Source organism: Catharus ustulatus, chromosome 3, assembly GCF_009819885.2.
Source record: "Catharus ustulatus isolate bCatUst1 chromosome 3, bCatUst1.pri.v2, whole genome shotgun sequence".
NCBI lineage: Eukaryota > Metazoa > Chordata > Aves > Passeriformes > Turdidae > Catharus > Catharus ustulatus.
Window position 1 is genome coordinate 5115908 of NC_046223.1, and position 11347 is coordinate 5127254.

The window sequence follows — 11347 nt, forward strand, 5'->3', positions numbered from 1 at the left end:
CTCAGCGGCTGTTTAAAGGCAACGCGGATCCGTTGGGAATGCTCGCAAAATGACCACACTATTGTTCATGTCTTTTTCGGCTTGTAAATAAAACTTGCAGGGAACGGTGCCGCAGCTATCGTCTGTGTCTTTTTTCACTTGGAAACAATGTTTCCGAGGTCGGCAGTAAGCCAGTAAACCCCTGCAATCCGCGATTGTGTTACTAAATGACGACTTTGTGAAAGTTCGCTGCGAACTAAAGTGCGGCTAATATTCCGGGTGCGGCTTATCTATTAACAAAGGCAACAATGTTGCCAACACACCAGCAGTGCGGCTTATATTCCGTGCGGCTTGTATTCGTGAATTTACTGTACCTTTCTCTTTAATTTCCTCTCTCTTCCTCCACCTTAATGATGTGAACCCCCTGTTTTCACCTTCACATAGGAATACACCTTCAAGGACAATTTTATACTGGTTGATTTCAAGGTAACTTAAAGTTTTCATTTCCTTATTATTAAACCTAAGCTTGTACCTGAAACTGAACACTCATCCCTTTTCAAATTAACTCCTTGGTGCAAAATGTCAAGGGTTTTCCAACTCCATCAAGTGGAAGTCACTGAAGCTGGGGACTTATTGGCACACCAAGGGGTTAATCTGCAGCTAGTGCTGTAGATTATGTTGATTTACTAGCCCCATCACAAAAATGTCCAAGAACTGATGTTGTTAGGTCTTCTATTCAGGGACAGACGTGAGAGAAAACCAAACAAATCCATAGCTGTAAAAAGGAAAAAGAATAAAGAGCCTGGGAGTGGAAACCAGCAGAATTGTATCCCACATTAACAGGCCATAGGCCAAATCCAACTACTAATTATAAAAAAATCCTCCAGTATTCTCTCCTCAGTGCAGCTGCAGGGGGATGGTGCAAGTGGCACCGCAGGGGCCTGGGGTGGTCTGGGCAGACTGGTCTGGAGTGGTTGGCTGCTCGTGGGTTTAGCCAAGCTATCCTGCACATCTCCCAGCTCTGGGCACATCCCCTACAGCCAGTCTGACCGTGTGACTGTGCATACACGGGACCAGCTCAGCTGCAGGGCTGGGTAAGGGCACATCTCTGCTCCAGAGGGCCATGCTAGGACACGAGAGCAGTGAAAGGCTCCAAAGCATCCCCCACCCCTGCTCCCAGTATGGGAGCTGTTGACAGATGGTTTGCATGTTTGAGAAATGAAAGCCAAGATTTGTGCAGGCACACAGGGTACCCCAGAGATCCCTCCCTTGCCAGCCATTAGCTCAGGTAACACAAACAAGGCCAGGAAAGGCAGAAAAACAAACTTTTCCTTCCAACTCTGTTGCCAAATGCTCCTTTACTGCATGGCATAGGAAGAAGAGTCCTGGCCAGATGGTAAGGAGGACCCCAAGGGTGCAGGCAGCCCAGGGACGAGTGCTGCCCACCTCTGTTCCCAGCTCTGCAGTGTGATTTGTCTCTTTTCCTGCACTGCTCCAATATGGACTGGGAGCACAGCATCATTTTCTGGCTATACTGATCACACATTAGTTTGAAAGGCAAACTCTGGATGTGATTTAGCACAGGGAGACGGAAAGTGGAGAGAATGTGGCAGTGAGTCTGGATTTGCAGAGGATGGTAAATCTTTGGGCATCCAGGTTTTTTGAGGAGTGGGCTCAAAAATTATTTATATGTATTGTCTCTTGCTCATTGAAATGCATTACAAGTGATTCTAGGGTCTATAAGGCTGGACACTGGCTGTCTTACCTTATGTTATTCAAAATGTGTTGTTTTCCTCTTACTCTTGCCTGGTTTTGCTTCTGCAGAAATGCCTTAACAAGATAGTGCAGCAATTTCCCCAACAGATATGGTAGTCCATCTCTGGAGGCTTTAGAAGATGTTTGCTCAAATAGGGAGAATTCACTGTACCACCAATTCTGTGAAAGTACTAGATTAGGATATCAGTTATTAAGTCTTACTACACAAATTATCATTTATGTAATTGTAAGTCTGTCTCTACTGAACAACCATTTTTATGGTGATGATCTTAGTATTTACATAAAAATTGCAGTACACAAGGTAAATTGTGTATTCTAACCCACAGTTTTTGACAAGAATTTACACATACACAATAACCTATTTTTTCTTCTTAAGCAACAGTAATCATAAGTAATGTGCAGAAACATTCATAACCACAGTCTTGCATGACAGCTACATTTTCCCCTCTGTTACCTGCTGTAATTACAGTGAACATCAATTCCACCATAGGTAGATACACCACATTTTGTTTTCCCTTTATCCTCATACAATTTTAATAACCATCCCTGCTTAGAATACAACACTTTAAATTAAAAAATTAAAAATTTAGAAGAAGTTTGTTTCCCTGACAACAGTGACAGCAACATTTAATTCCCCTCTGTGTGATTTGTAGATAAATATATACAGTTGCTGATACTAGTGAGATAACGTGCCTGGGGCTAATTGTGCTATTACAAATATTTGAAGCCTGAGCTTGATAATGTAGGTCATGGTACTTAAATATGTATGAACTGAACTAATTTAACTTTCTTGCTGCTTGCCAGTATATTGACAGAACCTTTGGTAATGGAGCTACGCGATCGCCATGAAGCAGCTGAATTGTGCTGGAACAGTTGATCACATATTGATTGGGTATTGTGGGGCTTTGTGTTTATTTGGATTTGGGGTGGCAGCTCAAAGGAAGAGGCTCACATGAGATCATGGGGCTTGTGAAGCAGATTCTGCTGTCTTCCTTCAGGCCCATGTGTGTCTTCTCCTGCATTCCAGTTGTGGGACACCCCACTTTGGCACATGAGGTATGTAATAGAACTTTGCCTAAGTAAGCCCTGCATAAAATGGCAGCCTTGATTCTGATTGACCAGTCCCCAGGACAGGTCCTGAGAGGCACTGTGTGTGTCTGGATTTTGCTCAGAACTATGAACAGGAGTGCCTCGTGGTTGTGTTGTAGTCTGTCTCTGCAGAGCAGCCACAATGTCGTGTTTTCTTTCACTAGAACTGAGCTTGATGCTTGATAGGACAAAACTAAGAGTTTAGTATCACCCTTTATATACCCATCAATGAGCACTTTTTTTAAGCTCAAGACTCCTGGTTTAGCCTGTAAAGAGCTTTGGCCAGGCTCAGGCATGCTTTGCCTCTCAAAGCAGATTGCAGCTAGAGGTGAGGAAACCTGATTCCTTTGCTCTGTTCCTCTGATCTCCAGGTAGAGCCTTGCTGGGGAGTGATTCCTTCAGCACTTTGAGTCGGAGTGTTCCCTCAGGCTGGTGGCAAATGAACACTTACAACATTGCTGAGTGCCAAGTTTGGGTATGGACAGAGTAAAACCTTTAAGGTTCTTTTAGCTTCTCGTCTCCACTTCTCATATTCTTTCATAGCTAATGAGGCAGGTGCAAAACCTAGTGAAAATTTACAGGTGGCGAAGCTAATGCTAATCCCAACCCTGGTGTCACAAAACCTCAGAGGAAGAATTGTGGTCCTCTTCCTTTTGGAGTGGCACCAGCACATCATCTATGAGGCTGTGTCACCTGATGGCTACACCAGCACAGCATACATGAATTTTCTTGGAGGCTTTGGTAGATGGAGAGGTTGGTTGTCCTCACTGCATCAGCAAAATCTTAAAAAGGGTGGTTGAAGCTGGCTTCAATCCTCAACATGTGCCTGCTGCTGGGCCTTGGGTGAAGTCAGTGGTGTTACCGTGTTTTATAGCATGTGAGGCACTCACCATGAGCTGTGGGGAGATATAATCATGAAAGTGGCATAATTTAAGGGGATGCAATTTCAGCAGCACAGAACACTGCTCCTGCAGGGCTCTTAGCTGGGAAATGGGCTGCCACAAGTCACCTAATAAAGCTCAGGGCAACGTGCTGTGATGAATCATGTTGGAAAGTAGGAAAAGCAGACATAAAGGGAGAAGATGTAATGAGAAAGAAAAGGATTGAAAACCCAAGCATCATGGTTCAGATCACATTAAAAGGATTATTTAGATGTGAGTAACGGGGTCAGAAATTCTGTATCTAACTGGACGAACCATATGCTGTCCTATTACAGCAAGTTCTGCTTAAAACTTTTTTAGATTCAACATGCTGAAATAATGTTACACATAGCCAGCCTTGGTCCATGCCAGCAATTAATTTGAGTGCAATTAATCTGAGTGAAGATGACATCTTTTATCAGCAACAGGTAATCCTTCCTAGCAAAGGTAAAGCTGAGCAAGCAATTGAAAGGGAAATCATTAGCAACAATCTCCTTCTCCTGCAATTTGTCTTCACATCCTGTTACTTCCCTGGATGGATGAGCTAAACACAGAGAATAACAAAACAGAAAACAGTCCTTTGTGAGGTTCTGCAGCTGGTCTTTCTGGTTGAAAGTAAAGTTTTCCTTCTATGTTGATATTTCTTGGATGAGATGCTTGATTGTCCCTTAGGGATTTAGCTTGTCTCAAAATGAATCTGGAAATTAGAGGAAATATGCAACGTGTAATTATATTGGTTGAAGAAAAATTCATTACAAGTGTGCTTGATCAGATTTAACATATTTAGGTATATTTCTGTCCATGAATTCTTCGATGGAGTTTCTGTCAGAAATATGGCCTCTTTTTGGGTACCACACAGGAGGCAACATTAGACAGTTTTCCATGGTTCATCCATCCAGTGCTACCAGAGACTGTCTGGGGACCTCTGCAGTAATGTCAATTAGCCATAGAAGTTCTGCAAACAAGCATTATGCCACATCCTTACACATCCCCTGCAGCTTACAGTGACACAGTAATGTCCAGAGCTAAAAAACGATGTTGGAACATTGCTGTCTTTTGCAGCTCCTCTGGTGACTTAAGTGGTGTTTTACTGGACATAGTCTCACATGGAATTTGGGTTGTCAGATTGAAAAGGAAGGATTTAGCCTTTAGTATCCTTTTTCAGGATATGCTTTTCAAATTGGAATGACAGTAGTTTGCATCTAATTCCTCTTGAGCTAAATATATTTGCTCTCAGCTCCTGTCTGTGCTTTTTCTCTCAGATGGTGTTTCTGCAGGTGATTGGGGAATCCCTTAGCTCCAGGGGATCAGCAGGCATTATTTGCCTCCTGTCCTCAATTCCTCCATATGTTCATTTATTTACTGCCATTCTCTTGATTTTAAAAAGGAAAAGCACAGATGTCTGAGGACTGTCTGCCTTTTCTCCACTGTAATGAATTATGTACTATCTATTCAGGGTGCTGCATTGATTTCTCTGTCAAGGGTGAGTAACTCAGGGAGGAGTTTCCCAAATGGAAATCCCTTCCCTGACCTCCCCAAGGGACATGAAGTATGGATCTGTCCTACCTGTGTGAGACAGAAGAAGCTCTTAGCACTGCCATCATGCAAACACAGAGCTGCTGGGTGCAGGAAAAGGATGCAACAACAATTACCACATTGGTGACAGCCTTGAAAGGGAGGTAAGAATTAACAGAGCACTTGAATTTAGGGACCAGAGAGTGTGCCTGATTCCTTCTCTGCCAGCACCACCTAGAAAGTAAGTCCTAATGTTGAGGGATAAGATCATGACTTTCTTCCTATGGGCGAATGCTTTCACACCAGATCTTATGTTATTTCCCATATAGCATCCATGAGTCTGAGATTAGTCTTTTTCCTAACCACAACTGATGTGTCTCTTAACCCAGGGCTACAAATCAGATGCATGCCATTCATGTGGAACTGAGTTTGTTGGATCACACACGGTTTGGTTTCGTGCTCACATGGGTTTTTCTGAGCTCTGTCAGCAGCTGGGGGCATGCAGATCTGTATGTAATGCTCTTTTGCACAGAAATACTTCCTCTCTTTTGAAATGCTCTGGGTGCTCCATAGATGAACGGTGCTCAGGGCACAGCTATGCATTTAAGTTGGCTTAACTCATTTGTTCTTTAATCGTTCATTATCCAGATGGGAAGAACTTCAAAGAGCTGTTCTCAGCAAGACATATTCCTCTCTATCACTTGAATATGCCCAAAGCCTGTTTCCTGAAAAATTTTGACTTTTTTTTTCAAATGTATAGTATTTCAAAGTCGCTTTACGATTAGACCAGGATTGCTAGCACTTAAATCCATCATGATCCAAAAGTGTTTGAGGGCATATTTTACCTAAGTCATATTGTAGGCATAAAGGGCTCAGCTGCAGAAGGACTCCTAGTGTGCCCTGGCTCCACATAAAAGAAAAATAATGGATATTTTATTAATAAAAGTGCAGACCATCATGTGCACTTGCAATCTCAGAGTAATTAAACAGCTGGAGAGAGTGATGATTCATACCAAAACTTATTGTGCTCAAAGGGTCCTTTATCTGTAAGTTTGAATGTGTTGCTAAGAAATCTTGTAAATAATTATTATTCTCTTGTTAAGAAGCTGCCTTCTGGGGATAAAGCAAATAGCATTTTATTTGTTATTGTGTATCGTGATACATAACACAATCTGATGATCTTTCAAAGGGTGTGAGATCTTGCAGAGGAGCATTTCTGGGAGAAATAACCCAATGAGGAGGGCTCCGACTGCAATGGAGGTACAGCCCTGATGAAGTTGAACTGTTGTGAACTCCTACCATGTGTGTCATTGTGTTGGGGGTCACAAAACACCACAGGCAGTGGGAATTTTTTGGTTCTCTCTGAGTATCACCTTTCATCAAAAAAGTGGTTTATTTTTTACTTCAGCCCTCAAGACGTAAGAAAAATGGTCACAAATGTGGCAGTGCAGGCTGAAAAATTCAACAAAAAGAACTCAGGTTGACTTAACATTTATCTTGTGATTAATATCGGGGCTGAACTTGCCAATTTATACTGTTTGAAAGGCTAAACCAAATAACCTGCAACATTTTTATACTACCTTTCAGATGTGGATTGAAAAGCCCTTTCAGATGTGAAACTGTCTCTTGTGATATACTTGTGATAGCGCATTTCTCTAAATTTGGGCTAATTTGGTCTTATTTTCCTACAGTGATTTTTCTTAATTCTGTCTGACTTTTCCATGAGTGATGGTTTGTACATGTGAACTGCTCTCAGCAGGACCTATAGAAGCCTGTACTATCTAGTTATTTCACCGCAAAATTATCTGTCTGGGGATTTCACCTGCCTGAAAGTTAATCTAGAGAAGGACATGTGTACAGAAAAGGTCTGGCAACCGAGAAGTCATATCAAGAAAACCGAGCCAGGAAATCCCCCAGGAGGAAGAGCAGCTCCATGTATTCCCCAGCTGACTTGGCTCACAGGACTTCAAGAAAATATCCAGCTTGAGAGAAAAACAAGCTAGCTTTTGAAAATTATTTTCGCTTGAGTAATGCCAAGCTCCTTTGAGGTAAATATGTACAGGAATAAAATCATCAAATGAACATAAAACCCTAGAACCTATTGGGTTCATCTAGTTTCAGCCCCTTCACCATGGGGAATGATGTCCCCCACTAGATCAGGTTGCTCATGGCCCCTGGCCTTGACCACTTCCAAGGATATCTACGATCATTTTATGATTTCTGTGTATAAATAAGCACCTATTGGGAGAGGTTGTGGTGATCACCATGAATTACTTGGCCTTGGAAGTGATCAAATATAATCTCCAAGCAAATCCCTGGCCAGATTCACTTAGCATCTCATCCCATAGTGCTCCTTTCCCCCCTTGCTCAGAAGTAATGGGCATAATTTTTCACCAAGGCACAATTTCTATGGCCAACAAAATCACAGAAGCAATAAGAGTTAAGCAGTACACTCCAGGAATCTCACTGCTGTGTAAAATTAAGTGTAGCAATGATGGTTGTGCATTGATATTGGCATCTCTGGCTCCACTGTAAATATTTATTCATACCACCATTTAGGAGGAAATTTTCTGTGAGCTGATGGCCGTTCAGCCCAGCTCCCTTGCCAAAATCTTGTTATTTTTTGCTTTACATTACCTCTCCTCAATACACACTCCTCTTTTGCACTCCAAAACAGGGTAAATTGCTTTGTTAAACCTCAAGTGCCTGACCATCTCCTTGCAATACAGAGTTCTTTCTGCTTCAATTTTTCCCAATTCCTCAAGGTTTTCTAGTTCTTCCCATTCTATGTTATGATCCACAACTGTGCTGATAAAGCCTTTGATTTGCAATTGATAACCTGCTCTCCTCTCTTTGAGCAAAGTCTGTTGCCTCCACCTGTCCTTCAAATGTCCCAGATAGAGGTGCTGTGGAAGGGTTAAGGGGAATACACTCCGAAAAGCTGCCAGAGGATTTACGTGGTGATGCTCTGAGGATGTGCTTGGGAAGTATAAAGTGTGCTTGTCAGGTTTCATGGCTGTGCTTAAAATCAACTCATCTCAGATCTTGTGAAAAAGAAAAGGTTGTGGAGGAGCACGGGATGTTTCCCTTGGCAGCTCAGTGTAAATCATACTGTAATCAGCTGTGCTTGTTCCCCACATCCACCTGGTACAGAGTGTGCTTGGGGAAGGGGTGATATTTAATTCATGAGCAAGCATAATTGAAGCAGATTCGATCAGCTTGGGAAAGGGCTACGAGAAACCTCTTTCTGCTTCTGCCTGAACCTCCTCCTGGATAAAGGTGCAAGGCAGAGACTGATAGCAATCCCTTCATCTACTGAGATTCAGCTACAATTTGCCCCTGCATCAGAGCTGAAAGCGTCACTAACCAAATCAGACTAAACCAAAGGAGTGGCAAAGCTGAGGGAAAGGTGGGATCAGGGGACTTTTGAAGGCTGAAATTGTCTCAGGGAGCAAATGGGACAAGATAAAAAAATAAAATCACTGACAAGATGAAGCACAGAAGGTGATAAAATCCTCAGACTTCAGAAGATTTATGAGAGCCTAATAAAATGCAGCAGGTTTTCCTCACCAGAACCGCAAGAATGAAAGCATGATTGGCAGCACAGGCAAGCCTTTCACCTGAAAGCAAAATTAGGAAGAAATGGAAAATAAGCAATCCTAGGGCTTGGAAAGCCTATGCAAATGACACTGAAGCAAGAACTGGAGGAAGGTTGTTCTGTGCTGGTCAAATCTGTTGAACTGGTTATTCACCACGTGGGTGGTAAAAGGCCTTGCTGACCTGATCAAAGCCAAATGCTGTGGTTGGTGTTCTTCTCAAAACATAACCCTTAGATCTGGGAGGTGTTTGGAGAACAGTGGATGTTTGGCATTTAATAGTTCTTAATGACTTTGTCAGAAACCTGACTCAGGCTTATAGAGGAGATCTGAAACCCTTCCTCGACCTGCAAACAGGAGCCAAGTCTTCACAGCTGTGATATCAATGTTTCACACCTCTGGGTATGTAATCATGTTTTCGTTCTGTATGGTAGGTCTGTAAATCACTACAGCACATTCACACTGACAAAACTAGAAAACATCATAGCCTCTTGTATTGTCTTCAGTCCTGTTGTACCTAGGACTAGATAGCTAGGCTTTCTTTATACTGTTTCTAAAAAATATTTTTAATTTCTTAGGTAATCTCATTATTGCAGTATGTACATTTCACTCAAAAATAATACTTTGGAATTAGTGTCAAGAATGTTAACCACTCTTTTGCAAGAAGATTATTTACAAGCAGAGTGAGGAATCTGGAATGAGGACTGATATAAATCAGAAGTCAGAGAGTTCAGCAGGAGAGACCTTATCAGCCTTTGAGTTTTTCTTTTAAAATTCTTAAAAACTTACTGATCATCTCCATGAGTATATTACGGGCCACTGAATAACTTTCATTCGTGTTGGTTTGACCTAAATTTTGTTCATATTATATCTCAAAGAGATTGCAACTATGAGTACAGATAGGCCTGGAAGATGAAGATTCATCTTGATCTTGAAATATGAATCATCCAAGAAGTTGATTCAACTCCAAAGCTACATGGTCATAATCTCCTCTCTTGCAGGAATAGGGAGGCTTTGATGCCAAGTTCTTGTTTTAGAACTTCTGTAAGGAGACTTTGCTCCACCACATAGCTGAACCTGCTGTGCATAAACAAGAAAGACTAGATGCTGCTTTCCCAAGCTCAAACTTTGAAGGTGATTTAACTGGAGGCTGCAGATGAAAAGCCAGATTTGCTTAGTCTTTGTCATTTGAGAAATTACCAGAGTCTTTGAGGAATACTGCAATCCTCTAGCCTCCACTGTCCCTCTGGACAATTGGCAAATTGGCTTTTTTATAATTTTAGGTTGTACCTAAGAATAAAAATAGGAGAAAATTGTGTTTGTGAGAATGTAATGCTTACTCAGAGTATGGGGCTAGCCAAGCCACGGTCTGAAATACTGAACACCAACCAGGGGAGTGGAGAACAGGCAAATATCTAGAGCCTTTTGGTTTTAGAAATATTTTCTTTCTTATTTTGTGTGCATGTAAAGGAGTCAATTATTTAACCAAACTGCCCTACAATTTGATACAGTAAGATAATGGCCCTGAAACTGAAAGAGGAGGCATGAATTTTTGCTTGCTGTCAGTGTTCACACTGTATTTCTTTGCTGCATTTTGATTTCCAAACCCAAAAAAGTAAAGTTTTGTAATGTCCGTTTTGGCATGGACCAGCTGAGAAATACATGAAACTGAGTGAGATGGTGACAAAAGCTCATTTCTGCTGGCAGTGGTACAAGAAACTCCTTCTAGACTGTTGTGTTTTGACATTGGCCAAATGCCAGGCACCCACAAAAGCTGCTTACTTACCCTCTCCAGCTACAGCTGGGCAGAGGAGAGGAAAAAAAATTAAGGGTTCATGAGTTGGCATAAGGACTGGGAGAAAACTCTCCGAGGGAGACAGAGGTTCATCTTAGAAGTATAAAGTGAATTATCAATAACAAAGTCACAAGAGGATAATGACAAGTAAAATAAGCCCTTATAAACACCTTTCCCTCACCCAACCCCTCCCTCCTTCCCACTGACAGCTCAGAGACACATGGAAGGGGAGGTTTGGTCAATTCATCACCTGAGGTTTTCTTCCACTGCTCAGAAAGAGGAGTCCTTCCCTTGTCAAACTGTAGGGTCCCTTCCCATGGGAAACAGTTCTCCATGAACTTCTCCAGCATTGTTCCAATCTCACAAGCAGTACTCCTCCCACAACTGCAGTGACCTGTGTCTCTCTTTTCCATGGGGTGCAGTTCTCCAAGGACAAGCTGCTCCAGCCTGGAAGCAGGGATCCTCTCCAGCCTCCCCCAGGCATCCACCCACTCTGTCATGGGCACCTCCTCCACGGGCTGTGCATGGATCTCTGCATCCCCCATGGATCCCATGGTCTGTGGGTGGATCTCTGCATCCCCATGGATCTCCATGGTCTGTGGGTGGATCCCTCCATCCCCCATGGATCCTCATGGACTGTGGGAGGATCTCTGCATCCCCCATGGATCCCATGGTCT